Here is a 15,208-nt window from a genome sequence, read left to right on the forward strand (position 1 = left end):
TTTACAATTCTTTTGCATTAAACATGATCTTCATGTTGGCAAGAATATTTAGTTTCAATTGTGTGTGTGTATTTAGTACAAGTAAATGTAAAGGAATGGGAAAAAAGGACTTCTCAGGGGAAATACATAGAAATCATAAAGATACACTGGTGGATAAGAGACAAAGCCAGGACTTCAATTAACAAAACTTAAAAGTTCGACTAAATGACTAACTACATAACTAACTAACTAACTAACTAACTAAGTAACTGACTAACTAACTACCAAACTGACTAACTAACTAACTAGCTAACTAACTAACTAACTAACTAACTAACTAGCTAGCTAGCTAGCTAGCTAACTAACTAACTTACTAACTAACTAACTAACTTACTAACTAACTAACTAACTAACTAACTAACTAACTAACTAACTAACTAACGAACTAACTAACTAACTAACTAACTAACTAACTAACTAACTACCTAAATAACTAACTAACTAACTAACTAACTAACTAACTAACTAACTAACTAACTAACTAACTAACTAACTAACTAACGAACTAACTAACTAACTAACTAACTAACTAACTAACTAACTAACTAACTAACTACCTAAATAACTAACTAACTAACTAACTAAATAACTAACTAACTAACTAACTAACTAACTAACTAACTGACTAACTAACTAACTAACTAACTAACTAACTGACTAACTAACTAACTAACTAACTAACTAACTAACTAACTAACTAACTAACTGATTAAGCCCATCTAAAAGGCCCCCTTCCAATAATAGCCCTCCAATATATATATATCCTTTTTTGAAAGTGGGTCTCAATTTCCTAAAAATTAACTGTATAATGGTTTCAGAGTTTATTTGGTCCGCAAAATGATTATACCCTACCACTTTATTGGGGAGGTATTTTGGGTTTGTACCGATGTTTGTAACATATAAAACTATTGGTATACCAATCGGTTAAGAATCGTTTTCTGAGTCGATTAAGCTATGTCCGTCCGTCCATCCGTCCGTCCGTCAATCTGGCTGTCCATGTAAAACTTGCGCGCAAAGTGCAGGTCGCCATTTTCAAGACAATTGGACAAAACAGCAAAAGTCGGCAAAACTTAGTTTTGTAGAACTTTTAATGACACTACTGATTTTGTAATGATCGGGCCTCATTTTAACATAGCCCCCCATAAAAACTGCCCTTCAGAAATCCGACTTAAACTGAAAAATATTTCATAAATTGTTTAGCATTTAGTATAAATCATTTCAGGAGTTTTTAGATTATGTATTGAAAAAACTTTTAGAATTTTGTACTGAACTTAGTAGAGAACAGAGACCATATTCCAAAGAAATATTTTTGATATTTTTCTTCTATTAGTGATACACGGGACACACTAGCTAGTATAGAGCATGTTTTTATAGAAAACAAGTAAGAGTTCTATATTCGGCTGTTCCATATTAGTTTTATAAATTTTTTCCCGACTACATTATTATTACACCAAAAGCAAAACAAAATGAACAACAACGCTAAACAAAATACACAAGGCATCAAAACCAACAGACATCTAAACATACATAACGAAAAACACAGAAAACAAAAACAAAATAAACAACGCAATAAAACCAACCTACATCCAAATATACGAAGAGAATTCACAAAACAAAAAACACAACTCAATGACGCCAACAGCATCCAAACATACAAAATACACAGCTGAATAAAACCACATACATATAACTACACACACGTGTACATCGTTTTCTAATATACAGTGTTGTTGTTGCTAATTTAACAAAGCATGAAAAAAATATGACATTTTTTGATGAAATTTTCAGAGGTTGTCTCGGATTTTTGCTCATATCTCCGTTATTTACAGACCGATTTTGCTGATTTTAAATAGCGATCTTCTTGAAAGCATGTCTAACAGAATTATTGAAGATTCGAATATCGCCGATATCTGGGGACCTCTATAAACTGATTTCAACAGACAGACAGACAGACAGACAGACAGACAGACGGACGGACAGACGGACAGACAGACGGACATAGCTTAATCGACTCCGCTATCTATAAGGATCCAGAATATATATACTTTCGTTGTTCAAGTTATTATATTTTACATCTATATAGTTTCCTAAACACTTAGTTGTAATTAATATTTGTTACATAATTATTTATTGATACTTTATCTACTGACACCGTTCATTGTTTTAATTTTCTCTAATTAAAAATTTTCCCATTAAAAATGCTTGTCAAACATTAAATTCTAAAAAGAATTGTATATAAAAAAGAAAAACTTCAAAGGAATAATAATAACAAAGCTAAACAAAACATTGCAATTAATGCCAATCATAGGTACAGACAAACATTTTTCTATAGAACAGGGGTTGGCAAGCATAAACTCTTAGGAATCGAAAGTAGTGAGAAGAGTTAAAATACAGACATATCTCAAAGAGAAAAAAAAACTCAAAGCAATATTTGTTCTTTTTGTTTAATAGCATAATTACTTGTTCTCTTTGTGCCGACCACTGTGCTAGTAAACTTTTAAAACAATGAATCGATAATAATAACAATATAAAATAACATATTCTATTCCTTCTCCAACACAACATTTTACTCTCCTGCCATCAACAAACTTGATGGGACTTAAAATAACAGGATTTAAATTATTGATAATGAAAGAGAAAATCTCCCATATAATAGAAAATAAACAGTATTTTGTGTTCCAACGAAAACAACAATAATCTTTTAGAAGAAAAACTAAATAAAATATTAAAATAGAACAACCATATTACATTTATATAATGGTTATTTTGTTTGAAAACAAATCTGAAGTTAAAAAAAGAAATGGTCACGTTGTTCTTTAGCGCTTCTTTGAGAATACACTAGTTACCTTTGCGGCCACTGGTAATATGTTAAGTAGTCGGCGATAACTTTATAAAATACTCATAAAATATTTTTCCTAAATATTAGGATCGCCTGTATTTAAGGACTACTCTTTCTTACTTTTTCCTTCTTCGTCTAGTACTTTTTGAGTTTTCTATTATATTAAATCTAAAAGCAAAATTCCTGAACTCTAGAACTACCGGAAAATGTGTGGTGTATGGTAGGTAAGTTGTAGGAGTTAGAATGTGCATGTGAGGAGGCAAAAAGAGGAAACAAAAACTGCTAGATGTAACAGGGGTTTTGTAAATGTATGCATGTATCATGTATAGGGCAGCCAAAAATATCTTTTACAATATGTGTTTTATTAGATGCACTAAAACTGTTTTAAAAATATACAAAATATTTATTGGAAATATCTTATTTTCCAATTCCCATAGAGGTTATCGTGTCCTACCAACTACACCGAGTAGACTTTCAGATTACATAACGAAGTATCAAAAATGATTATAAACAGAGATTTTCAGGGTTTTGGACACGATAACCTGATGTAATAGAGAAATTGTAATCGTCATAAGCGATTTTCAATGATTTATACAAATTTTTTTTGTCCTTGGTTTGCGACTCTTCAAATTTTGTCGTCTTGTTTTAGAAGCTTAGTTCTTTTTATTTGATACCCCACACCGGCGAGGGCTTAATGTCGAAATATATAAGCAATGGGTTGGCAAAAAAGGTGATAATCTTAAAAAGGTGTCTAATACTTAAACATGTTTTTGTTAAAAAAATGCTATTGTGTTTAAAACTGAATTGTGAACTTTCAAGTATTATCCTGAAAGGTCCTTTTTCTTTGGGGGCAAGAGTGAAATGAGGCTCGATCATTTGCAGTAACATTGAGACTTAAACTAAGTTGTGCCGATGTCAAATACCATAAAATTATTACGACAATTTTGATCTGCAGCGTAAGCATAAGGTATAAATGGTCACGCAGACGGACGGACAAGAGTGTTAATGGGCTGAAATTGAAAACCTGCCTTGATCTTCCTTAACCACTGGTTAAACTTCGGACGGTCTATCACACGCCCCTGAGTCCTTTCATGAATTAATTTTTTGTACATGGTTGCGGGGGTAACATCACATTGCTGAAGTACTCGAGCTATCTAATATCTTGCCTTTGCGGAATGACGGGCACCGCTCAATTCAAAACCAATAATTGACCCAACAGGTTTAGTGGTTGGCACTAACTATAAGTTGCGTAGCATGAAACAATATACATCCTGTTGAGATGGCAATTGCATTGAGAACTTCCCTGAAGTCAGATTTCTACCAAATCACTACTAGACTCATGTCAGCCATAGGCGTCTTTCCAGATCTTTCAACAACTTACATCGCTTCTATTCCCAGAACATAAAGTACGATCTACGGAATGACAGCAATTATCAAGTGTCTACCTGAAGAAGTAAGAGATACACAAAAGGATAAGGAATCCAGAAAAGGTAGCTCTGTCACATCACTCTCTGACATCTGTTAAGATGGCAACAGTACAGGAAAGGGATCCACACATGCATATGGCATAGGATATATCAGTTCATAAACCTACATTCTCCTCCCACAAATTTCGGTTATAACCATAGCCACTACATGGATCTTCAATCAAGTGACAATCAACTAACGTAAGAGGAAGGAACCTCAATCAGTCAGGACATTTGACCTGCATATTACCAGGTATCTGGCGCTCTTATTCAATCCTTTACCATACCCTTTATCATTCCAAGAAAGGCCAAGCGTATATTTGATCATCACTAGAGGTGTTCGTAGAACCTCATTTGCAAGTGATATTGTCATAACACCACCATGAGACATGTCAAGGTTACATGCTTCTGGGGGTAACCAGACGGACATATCTTATTCAACTCAGAATATGCAATTATATTCTCTAAAGAATAAAATATGCAAAAATATACTTTAACAACTCTAAAAACCTCAATCAAATGACCAGTCAGGAGAACCTCTGCTCTTGCGCTCTTGTTCGACCCCTTATAAAATTTTTCCAATAAAGGCCAATGATACATTTGATCATCACCAGTTTATAGTCCCGGCAGAGTAGAGGCGTTGGTAAAACCTCATTTCCCCGGGATATTGCAATAACACAAAGGTGGAGATTTCACTAAGGTAATATGCCGCCGGGGGGTAATCAGACGGAAATTTCACTCAGAATGTGTAAAATTATGCCGTAAAGTACAAAATATGCAAAAATATGCTCTAATTCACCAACCATATGTTGTTTTATATTTTTGGTTACCCTGATAATGTAGGTTGTTTGAAGTATGAACAAATTTTGTTAACTTACTTGTAATAGATAGATTTATAAATTCTGATATCCTGTTATGTGAACTCATACACATTTATTTGTAGCTCTATGTTATTAACACTTTCTCAGTGGGGAGTTGAACAGAATCGTTTTAATTTTCTAAATTGTTATTTTATCCCTTAGACAAGAGAATAATAATCAAAGTGGGGCAACTGAAATGATCAAAGGTGTAGCAAAAAATATTTGAAATAATAAAAAATTTTGCTATATTTTCATTGAGTAGATAAAGCTTTAACACTTTAAAATTTTTAAGAATATAATGCTTCATTTATGTTGACTTCTTTATGCTTATAAAGGAAGTATTAAATTTTTATGTGAATTTTTAAAAATATGACATTTTTTATTTGTTACTTATTTCTTGATAAAATAAAATTTACTTTAGCTGAAATGTATGTATTAGGGGCGGATGTATGATTTCAAATTATTTGATTTTCTTTATTATTTTTCCAAAAGTTAAAACACTTGTTCGCTCTCAAGGTAGCTATGTTTTTAACAAGTTTCTTTAAACCTTAATTTTTTCCTCAAAACTTTTGAATTGAAAAAAGTCACCCTAATTAAAAAAAAGAAAAAAATTTATAACAAAATAATGCTCACGTTTGTTTTATTTTTATGTTTAAAAATAAAAAACAATTTTTCTTTTATGATTTTTTAATGAGATCATAAACAAGACATATTTACTAACAATAGTATCAACATGATAAAGGGTTGCTTGACATTTATAATCTGTAAAAATAATAATAATAAAAAAAAAAACAAAAAATAAAGGTCAGCAACATTGACACTTTTGAAATATAAAAATATTTGTCTGTCTGTCCGTCCGTCCGTCCATCCGTCCGTCCGATAAAAATGAATGATAAATATAAAAACAATATTAAAAATGCTGTTTATATTGTAAACAACAAAAAAAATCCAGTTTTAATGAAGCTTATCAAAGTATTACAAAGAATAATAATGCCCAAAAGTTATTTGAAAAGGTATAATTTAAAACATGCAAAGGATTAAGTTGAAAGGACATAAACGATCATAAAGTTAGCTATTCAAGAGCGACCTACACTTGCGATCGATTAAGTTTAATATTTAACGTTTCTGATGGAAAAAAGCAATACGGATTTTCAACCTGGTTTCTGATAGAGTTTATGGTTCTTGATTTCAGCAAAATTTTAACCAATTTTGATCCCAGTTTCTGAAGAAATTATGTTTAATTTCATGTTTTTGATGGTAAAAAGAAATACAGATTTTTAACCCGGTTTCTAATAGAGTTTAGGATTCTTGCGTCCAGGACAATTTTAACCAATTTTGATCCCTTTTTCTGATAATGTTTAAAATTCTTGTGTTCAGCAATATTTTAACCCGGTCTTTGAAAGAGTTTAGGATTCTTAAGTTCAGCAAAAGTTTAACCAATTTTGATCCCGGTTTCTGAAAGAGTTTAGGATTCTTGTATTTAGCAAGATTTTAACCAATCTGTTTACCTATGTAATTTTCTATACAATAATGTTAGTTTAGGTTTCACAGATTACTGCTTTTGCCAGGAGTCGAGCTTTACTGAGGTCCTACTACGGTTGTCTCCTACTCCTTTGTCTCAAAGGAAAGGTGAAAAAGAAGGATTAATATGAAAGTAGTCTAGAAGAGATTGGTTAAAGAAGACAAAAGTAAACGCAGAGATCGTCAGTCTCTTTGTTAGATTTAGAAATGTTCCCAAAGGAAAGGTGAAAAAGAAGCATTAATATGAAAGTAGTCTAGAAGAGATTGGTTAAAGAAGACAAGAGTAGACGCAGATATCATCAATCTCCTTGTTAGATTTAGAAATGTTCGAATACGACGAATGTTTGAGGTCAAGAACATATGGACAAGCTAAAATTTTAGGACTACTAGCTTTAATATTGAACAAACCATCCAACTAAATTACACCACACATGGATTTTGATAGGGTTTTCTAAGCCAGAGTTCCTTCAAGGAGCGAATGGTAGAAGGGTTACTTAACCAGTGAATAAATTACCAGAATCTTTACAAAAGTTTCTAAAATGAACTATACTATAGATTCTGTCTTCTGTTTAGAAGTTGGGGCAAGTATATCTCATCGTCTTATCAACAACTAAAGTGTTTTTCAGGCTGAAGTATTTGCAATAATGTAAACCCGTCTGTGATACTATACGATCTCAATATTAGTGGCGATATAGAAATTTTTGCAGACAGTCATGCGGCACTTACCTCTCTATACACATACACTATCACTTTCTTACTGGTCAGACAAGGCAAGAAGGATCTAACCTATTGGACATTAAACTAAAGAACGGAATCTGCTCTTGATTCTCCAACGCCGTTTTATTGGCAACTCCATTATGCTTTATTAAAAGCAGCATTCTTAGATTATTTATTCAAAAGGCTGAAAATAGATGGAATAACCAAGGCACATGTAAAGACACCCACGTTATTTCAGGCTGAAGTATTTGCGATAATGCCAGCCAGTCGGGTACAAAACGATCTCAATATTTGGGGCAACATAAGAATTTTTATCGACAGTCAGGCGGCACTTGCTTCTCTAAAATTATACACTATCACTTTCTTACTAATCAAACAATGCAAAAAGGATCTGTAAAGGATCAAATGTGGATCCCTGCTCATAGAGACTATTATGGGAATAAACAGACAGATGTCTTTGCCAGAATGTGATCTGCTCTTGATATCTCCAACGCTGTTTCATAAGCTACTCCATTAAGCTTTATCAAATGAAGCATCCTTAGATACATTATTCAACAGGCTTCAAAGATGGAATATGCAAGATAGATGACTGTCTTTTAACGAGAAAAGCATCGGAATATTTAAATTTTGATACCGGTAATAAAGGCACAATGGGCTTCCTTTCAAAGTAGGGACAAAAAGAAATGGTCTTTCATCTTCTCTGTGAATACCCTGCTCTAGCCGCTAAGAGAAACTGTTTTCTTAACAGTCACATTCATCCTTAGCGAAATAACTTGAAATTTCTTACGCCTACAGGCTGGATCTAATGCCAAACCAAATTTTTTTCTGACGAGAAGAATGGCCTTATCATAACTTTAACTCAACTTCACTATTCGTGTGCAGCAAACTACCACGATAACCAAGCAACCAATCATACGATGGATCAGATGGATAAGAGAAATGTCTATAGCTTTGTTGAAAACCTAGATAACTTCGGGATCCAAAATCTTTAATATCTCTATACCACCTGCTTTCCTAAAGTTTCCTTATGAAATCAGCAAGTTTGCATCTTTTACTTCAGATTAATGAGCGAATTTTTAGAAGTTTCATATTGAAATCAGCAAAATTGGCTCATGAATAGCGAAGATGTGATAGAATTTTGAAAATATATCTGTTTGTATGTTCGTTTATACCTTCCTAACGTTTAAATTTCCAAAATTTCGTTCTTATCCGATACATCAGGTAAAGTTTAAGTTTTCCTTTGGAGGAAACAGTCGTAAAGTTTCCTTATGAAATCAGCAGATCGCTTAATGCACTACAGAGAGATGTGCGAATTTCAAAAATGTTCGTATTGAAATCCGCAAGATCAGCTTATAAGTAGCGGAAATGTGATAGAATTTTGAATGAATTTCGGTTTGTATGTTCGTTTATAACTTCTTAACGTTTGAATTTCCAAAAATTTCGATCTTATCGGATTCATTAGCTAAAGTTTAAGTTTTCCTTTGGATGAAACAGTCGTAAAATTTCCTTATGAAATCAGCAAGATCGCCTAATGCACTTCAGAGAGATCTGCGAATTTCAAAAACGTTCGTATTGAAATCCGCAAGATCAGCTTATAAGTAGCGGAAATGTGATAGAATTTTGAATGAATTTCGGTTTGTATGTTCGTTTATAACTTCTAAGCATTCAAATTTGTAAAACCTTCCAACTTAGTGGATTCATCGGTCTAAAGTTTAAGTTTTCTTTGAAAGCAACAGTCGTTTCGTGATGAAATCAGCAAGATCGGCTCATGAATAGCGGAGATGTGATAGAATTTTGAATGTATTTCGGTTTGTATGTTCGCTTATACTTTCTAAACATTCGAATTTCCAGAAATTCTGATCTTAATGGATTCATCGGTCTAAAATTTAAGTTTTCCTTTAAAGGAAACAATCGTAAAGTCTCTTTCTGAGATCAGCAAGATCGCTTAATGAACTATAGAGATATGAACAAATTTCAAGAATGTTCCTATTGAAACTTGCAAGATCGGCTCATAATAGCGGAGATGTAATTGAATTTTAAATGTATTTCAGTTACTAAGTTCGTTTTTACCTTCTAAACATTCGAATTTCCTAAAATTTCGAACTAAGTAGATTCATCGGCCTATAGTTTTAAGTTTTAAGTTTTTTTCTTTGGATGAAACAGACATCAACACAAAACCATAATACCTGAACAAAAGTAGTGATATAAGGTTTAAAAATTTCTCTTAGATTCTGTGAAAATTTTTTTCCGAAGAAAAACTTTACTCAACGATATTTCTCATTAGAAAAAGATGAATAACATGGCGTAACTAAGTTACTACATACAAACATACACTTTTTATTTGAATTAAATAAATATATCAAAAACCCTACCGTTCGTTGACTCCTATTATGTTCTAAAAAAAAATTTGTCAAGTGTTATTATTTTTGCAAATAAATATTTTAGTAAAACTAATTTAAATATAAATTGAATAGAATTTTAAATGAATGATTGATGTTCGTTCTACAGTCACTCTTGTCTTGGGAGTAATATTCACTTCAAATATATATCAATAGTTTGCAATGAAATGCAACATTTGTAGCAGACTTTTGACATAAGGCTGTTAGAAGTGGGTGTTGAAATAAAAAAAAACACAAATACCTTTTGCAACAATGTAATGATATTGATGTCATGAAATCAATAGATTTGATTGATACACCTTGACAACAATATAAACTGACAAGTGGCATAAAAATTGTTTTTACAAAAATACTTAAAAGTATCTTACACCTAAGAGAAGAAATATCTAAGTACTATTTTAAAAACAAGTCTACAATTTACATACAGTAATAAATACAATAACTCTTAGAGTATAATTTTACCTTAAATTATAACATTACTTTCAGTTGGTTTAAGTTTTGTTTCTTTCGAGTGAATAAATTCAATTCAAACAATATGCAATTTGAGAGTATTGAAGTGTCTAAGGATTTCATTGATTTGTTAAGCTTTCAACTTGTTACCATAACTTTATGCTTTAGTGTATAAAACGTAAAAGTACTTTAGCATGTTTTCTACATGGCAAAAAAAGTTCTAAAACAAAGACAAACGGAAAGGAAACTTTCCTCCCCAAACTCGTTTGAGCAAACACAAAAAAAAACAAGTGGAAAGTTGTGTTAAAATGTACATGCTACTTCAATTATTGCTTGGACGGGTACCAAGTCCTTTTGCAGTTTTTTTTTTATAATTTTATATAAAAAGTACCAGAAAAAGGTACCACAAATATATTTTATCAAATATAAATATGTATCTAAAATCAAAAGTACCAAGTAGATAGATAGATAGATAGATAGATAGATAGATAGATAGATAGATAGATAGATAGATAGATATATAGATAGATAGATAGATAGATAGATAGATAGATAGATAGATAGATAGATAGATAGATAGATAGATAGATAGATAGATAGATAGATAGATAGATAGATAGATAGATAGATAGATAGACAGATAGCAGTCATACAGATATACAGACATACAGACATAAATACAGACAGACAAATATAAGGAGAGACAGAGAGAATTAAACAGACAGACAGTATAATATAAAGATAGAGAGATAAACAGAAATATAGACGGACAGAGGGAGAAAAGGACAGATAGACGTACATACACAGAAATAGACAGACAGACAGAAAGAAAGAAAGATACACAGATAGTCTGACAGATGGACGAACATAGCTAAATTGACTCAGAAAGTGATTCTAAAGAGGGTGTAGGAACAATATTGTTTTGGTGTTAGAAACATCAGTACAAATGCATAGTAGCCACCCCACTTTAATGGTGTAGGGTACAATAATACATTTTATGAACAGTCATTCATTCAGTCAGCTAGCTAGCTATGTATGTGTGTAACTACCAACTAAATACAATCATCATTTAGTTTTCGTTTTTTCTACATATTTTAACCTAACACATAAACATTAGAGTGGTTGCAAAAGGAAAATCGAAAATTATGTTATAGCCTTAAACAAAATAAAGGATATCCAGGATATTATTATTAGTCTTTTTACTTTTATTCTTAACTTCGTTATTAGAAAGAGATCTACTAAGCAACCTACTAATGTTCACCACATATTGGTTATAACAGTATTATGGATCCACCCTAATAAATGAAAAATACTATCACTTACCATTTTGTTACAAATAAAATTCGGTGAATATACTATATGTAGTTGTTTGTATGCGAGTGCATTGGACTGGAAAAAAACAAAAACAAAATATTAAATTTTTTGGGTAAAATAGTTTTTGCTCATTTTATGTATTTACTAGTAAACCCGGCATGCATCGTTACCCTCAACAAAATAAAATTTATTACAAAAATATAAAAAGATTGAAAATGAATCAAATAAGGAGAATATCCCTCCTATGACAAGACTGTGTTAATATCATCACTTCTTTAGGTCATTTTCAGTACTTCCATCGAATAAATTCTAATTCTTTTTCGCTTCTTTGGAAGTTCTTATTTGCTTGGTATATACGAAAATCTAACTATTTCCATCATTGCAGATGACAATGCCATCCTCAGTTTCCATATAGACTCATATGTGGCATCAATTAAATGAACTTAGAAGTAAACATATGACGTTTACATTTAGGAGAGGTAATTTCCACCAGTGACACTAAACATTGTGAACATCTCAGTGTCTGATCACGTTACATACGTTGGAATTCACTTGGACAGGTGTCTAATTTGGCGCTGATACATAGAAGCCAAAAGGCTCCACAAGGAAAAAAAGTTGCCACCAATATTTCTAGTCTGCTACGACTATAAACTTTTGATGTTAAATGTATCCTCGGCTTCGCCTTGGAAGAATTTGACATGGGATCTATCCAGAGCATCAGATAATCTGGTACTACGGGTAACCAGTTGCCCGCAGGATTTGTTCTGACTGATCAGTTGATTGAGATTCCTTTGGGATTCACGTAGTAACTGTGGTTTAATTTCCAAAATCGAGGGGAGAGAAGGACTGACATATCCTGTACCTAATGGATTAGATAAATATCTCTTCAAACAGGTCTGAGTACAAAGCAGCATATAATGGATTCCTGAATCCGATCGGTATTTCTTACCGGTCGCGTAGTGGGACTCCGTTATATGCTGGGGAATTGTCAGGTTAGTATACAATGGTTGCTTGTCATCCAGTAAAGTGATCTTCGAGAAAGTTCTTCGTTGCTGTTGCCAACATCTCAACAGGATACATTTCTCCATGCTACGATACTAATTGTCGGGGCAAGAGGGATCCTCATTCATTTTGTTGGGTAATCGGACTACCAAATATGTGACTAGTTGCTGTTGCCGAAACAACAGGGCCATCTCATTACTGTTGTTGCGCGGGCTTAAGGAATGTACTGCGATGGGTCATTAGATGATGGTAATTGCATTTTAAATAATGGAATCTTTCATGGCATCATAAAGGCAAGAGATTAGATAGCTCGAGTATTTCAGCAAAGAACTTGGAAGGAACTTCCGTGTACAAAAACTGCCACCTAAGTTGTTCATTGAAGGATTTAGTGGAGTGGAAAAAGACCACCGTAATGTGAAGCAGTCAAGGCAGGTGTTCACGTAAAGCCCTGACAATTCGTCACCTTATAGATTACGAAGAGACAACAACTAGCTTAAATTTGTTTTTTAAGTGTTCACTGTCCGCCACGATTATCTTTAACCTGGTTTTCAAAGAGCATATTAGTGATGAAAGATGACCTCGTTTTCAAAGAATATATTCAAAGATAGTTAGATGTTATTGGAAATCATTGTCTTTTTTGTATGCATTGACTCTATGATGAACTACTGGGTAGTGCTAAAACAATGTATAAGATAAGGAGAGAACAAATTTTAGACGTCGCCCCTCTTTAGAACCCTAAATATTCTAAACTCTAAAAATTACTTCTTAAAGATATATGTGTCTAAAAGTATTATAGTTTAAGCTGTTTTTTCTGGGCCGTACTGTAATAAATCAGTCACTCATTAACGTGACCCTTTTGTAACATATACATAGCTATATAAATTTTCCCTTACATATATTAAATTATAAATGTGTAAGTGTATGTATTTACATAAATTTACACACCTCTACATTTATAACAATATATACACACATACATATGTATGTATACAATATATATGTAAATATTAGTTACTTGTAACAGGCTCTCATAAGTTTACATAAGTCTAATAACTATATTTGATTCTCATATTTGAGTTTTACCCCTCTGTCATTTGATTTTCCTTTTTGTTATTTCCTATTCTATGTAAAGCGTGTCCATGCATGTTTTGTGTCATTTTCATTTGTATATAAATTTATGTATTATGTGTGTATGTGTGCGCGTGTGTGTTAAATATACTTTTATTTTTCTATCAACATTTACAGATTATTTATTTTGATTATTTGTTTAAATCTAAATTATTAGAAAAATATCAAAAACATGATGTTGTCACGTTGTTGTATCCATGTGATTATTTATTAATACTAGTTAAATATGGTATATGTAATTGATTGAAAAACCTTTAAACAAAATATTGATATATGTTTTTGTTAATATACATATACATTAACATTTGTAGGAGACAATTATTAGAATTATAAAATAACTGCATTTTTAACAATTCAAAACTAAAATAAAGTATAAATTATGATACAAACTAGTTATAACAAACAATCTATATATTTATTGCATCATGGTAATGAGTTATTTAATAACCTATTTGTATGTGAGTGTGATAAGCATCTACCTCAAAGGAAAACAATGAAAATCAGTTTTATTAGCTTTTTAACTTAAAGAAAAAATTTTTCATTGTAATTTTACACAAAAACTAAGCATTTGCCATCCTTTAAGTGATAAAAAATCAAACATGCCAAGATTTTTTTATTACATCCGTTGATGAAATATATACAGAATTTAGTTTTAAAACATCCTTTTTAAACACAACTGAACAGCTACTAGGAGGAACAACAAAACTCTTTTTATATTATTAAAAGAACGGAAAAAGACATTAAAAAATTCGCAATTTTATTTGTAATTTTTATAACATAGACCACTATAGTGGGGCGGTATTATGCGTTTGTGCTGATGTTGGTAATACCCAAAAAAAATGTTCCTAGACGCACTTTAAAGTATACCAAGCAGCTTAGAATCACTTTCTGAGTTGATTTAGCTATGTCCGTCCGTCCGTCTGCATGACTGTCTGAGAGTTTTAACGTGAGCACCTGTGTTGACGGCCTTATCTCACGGTGGTCATTTTCATCCACTGGGTAGACTTGAGAACGGTCTACCGTCGCCCCTTTGTTCTTCAATGAAGAACTCAGGTGGAAATTTTTGTACATTGGCTTTAACCGGTCCATGCACAAGTACTTTGCTGGAGTACTCGAGCTATCTAATCTCTGACCATTGGATGGTGTCTGTTGACCTAGACGTAACAACAGCACCTAGAGATGTAACCGGTGGACCGAAGTACGATCCATCAATAAGTCGTAGACATTGTTTTTACGCACAGGGACACACTGTGGAAATTATGTGGAATACTCTGAACATATCTAGACAAGGATGGAAAATTCAATGGTATCATATATATATGATACCTTTCATCCATCATCATTCAACCCAGCACACATCACATACATACGACACATTCAGAAAAGAAAAACATACGACACATTCATAAGGTAAACGGGTGGAGTAAGGCCCGACGAACCTCACATTCATCCCGTACCATATGCAATTAATAC

This window comes from Lucilia cuprina, chromosome 6 (assembly GCF_022045245.1).
Source record: "Lucilia cuprina isolate Lc7/37 chromosome 6, ASM2204524v1, whole genome shotgun sequence".
NCBI classification, from domain to species: Eukaryota; Metazoa; Arthropoda; class Insecta; order Diptera; family Calliphoridae; genus Lucilia; species Lucilia cuprina.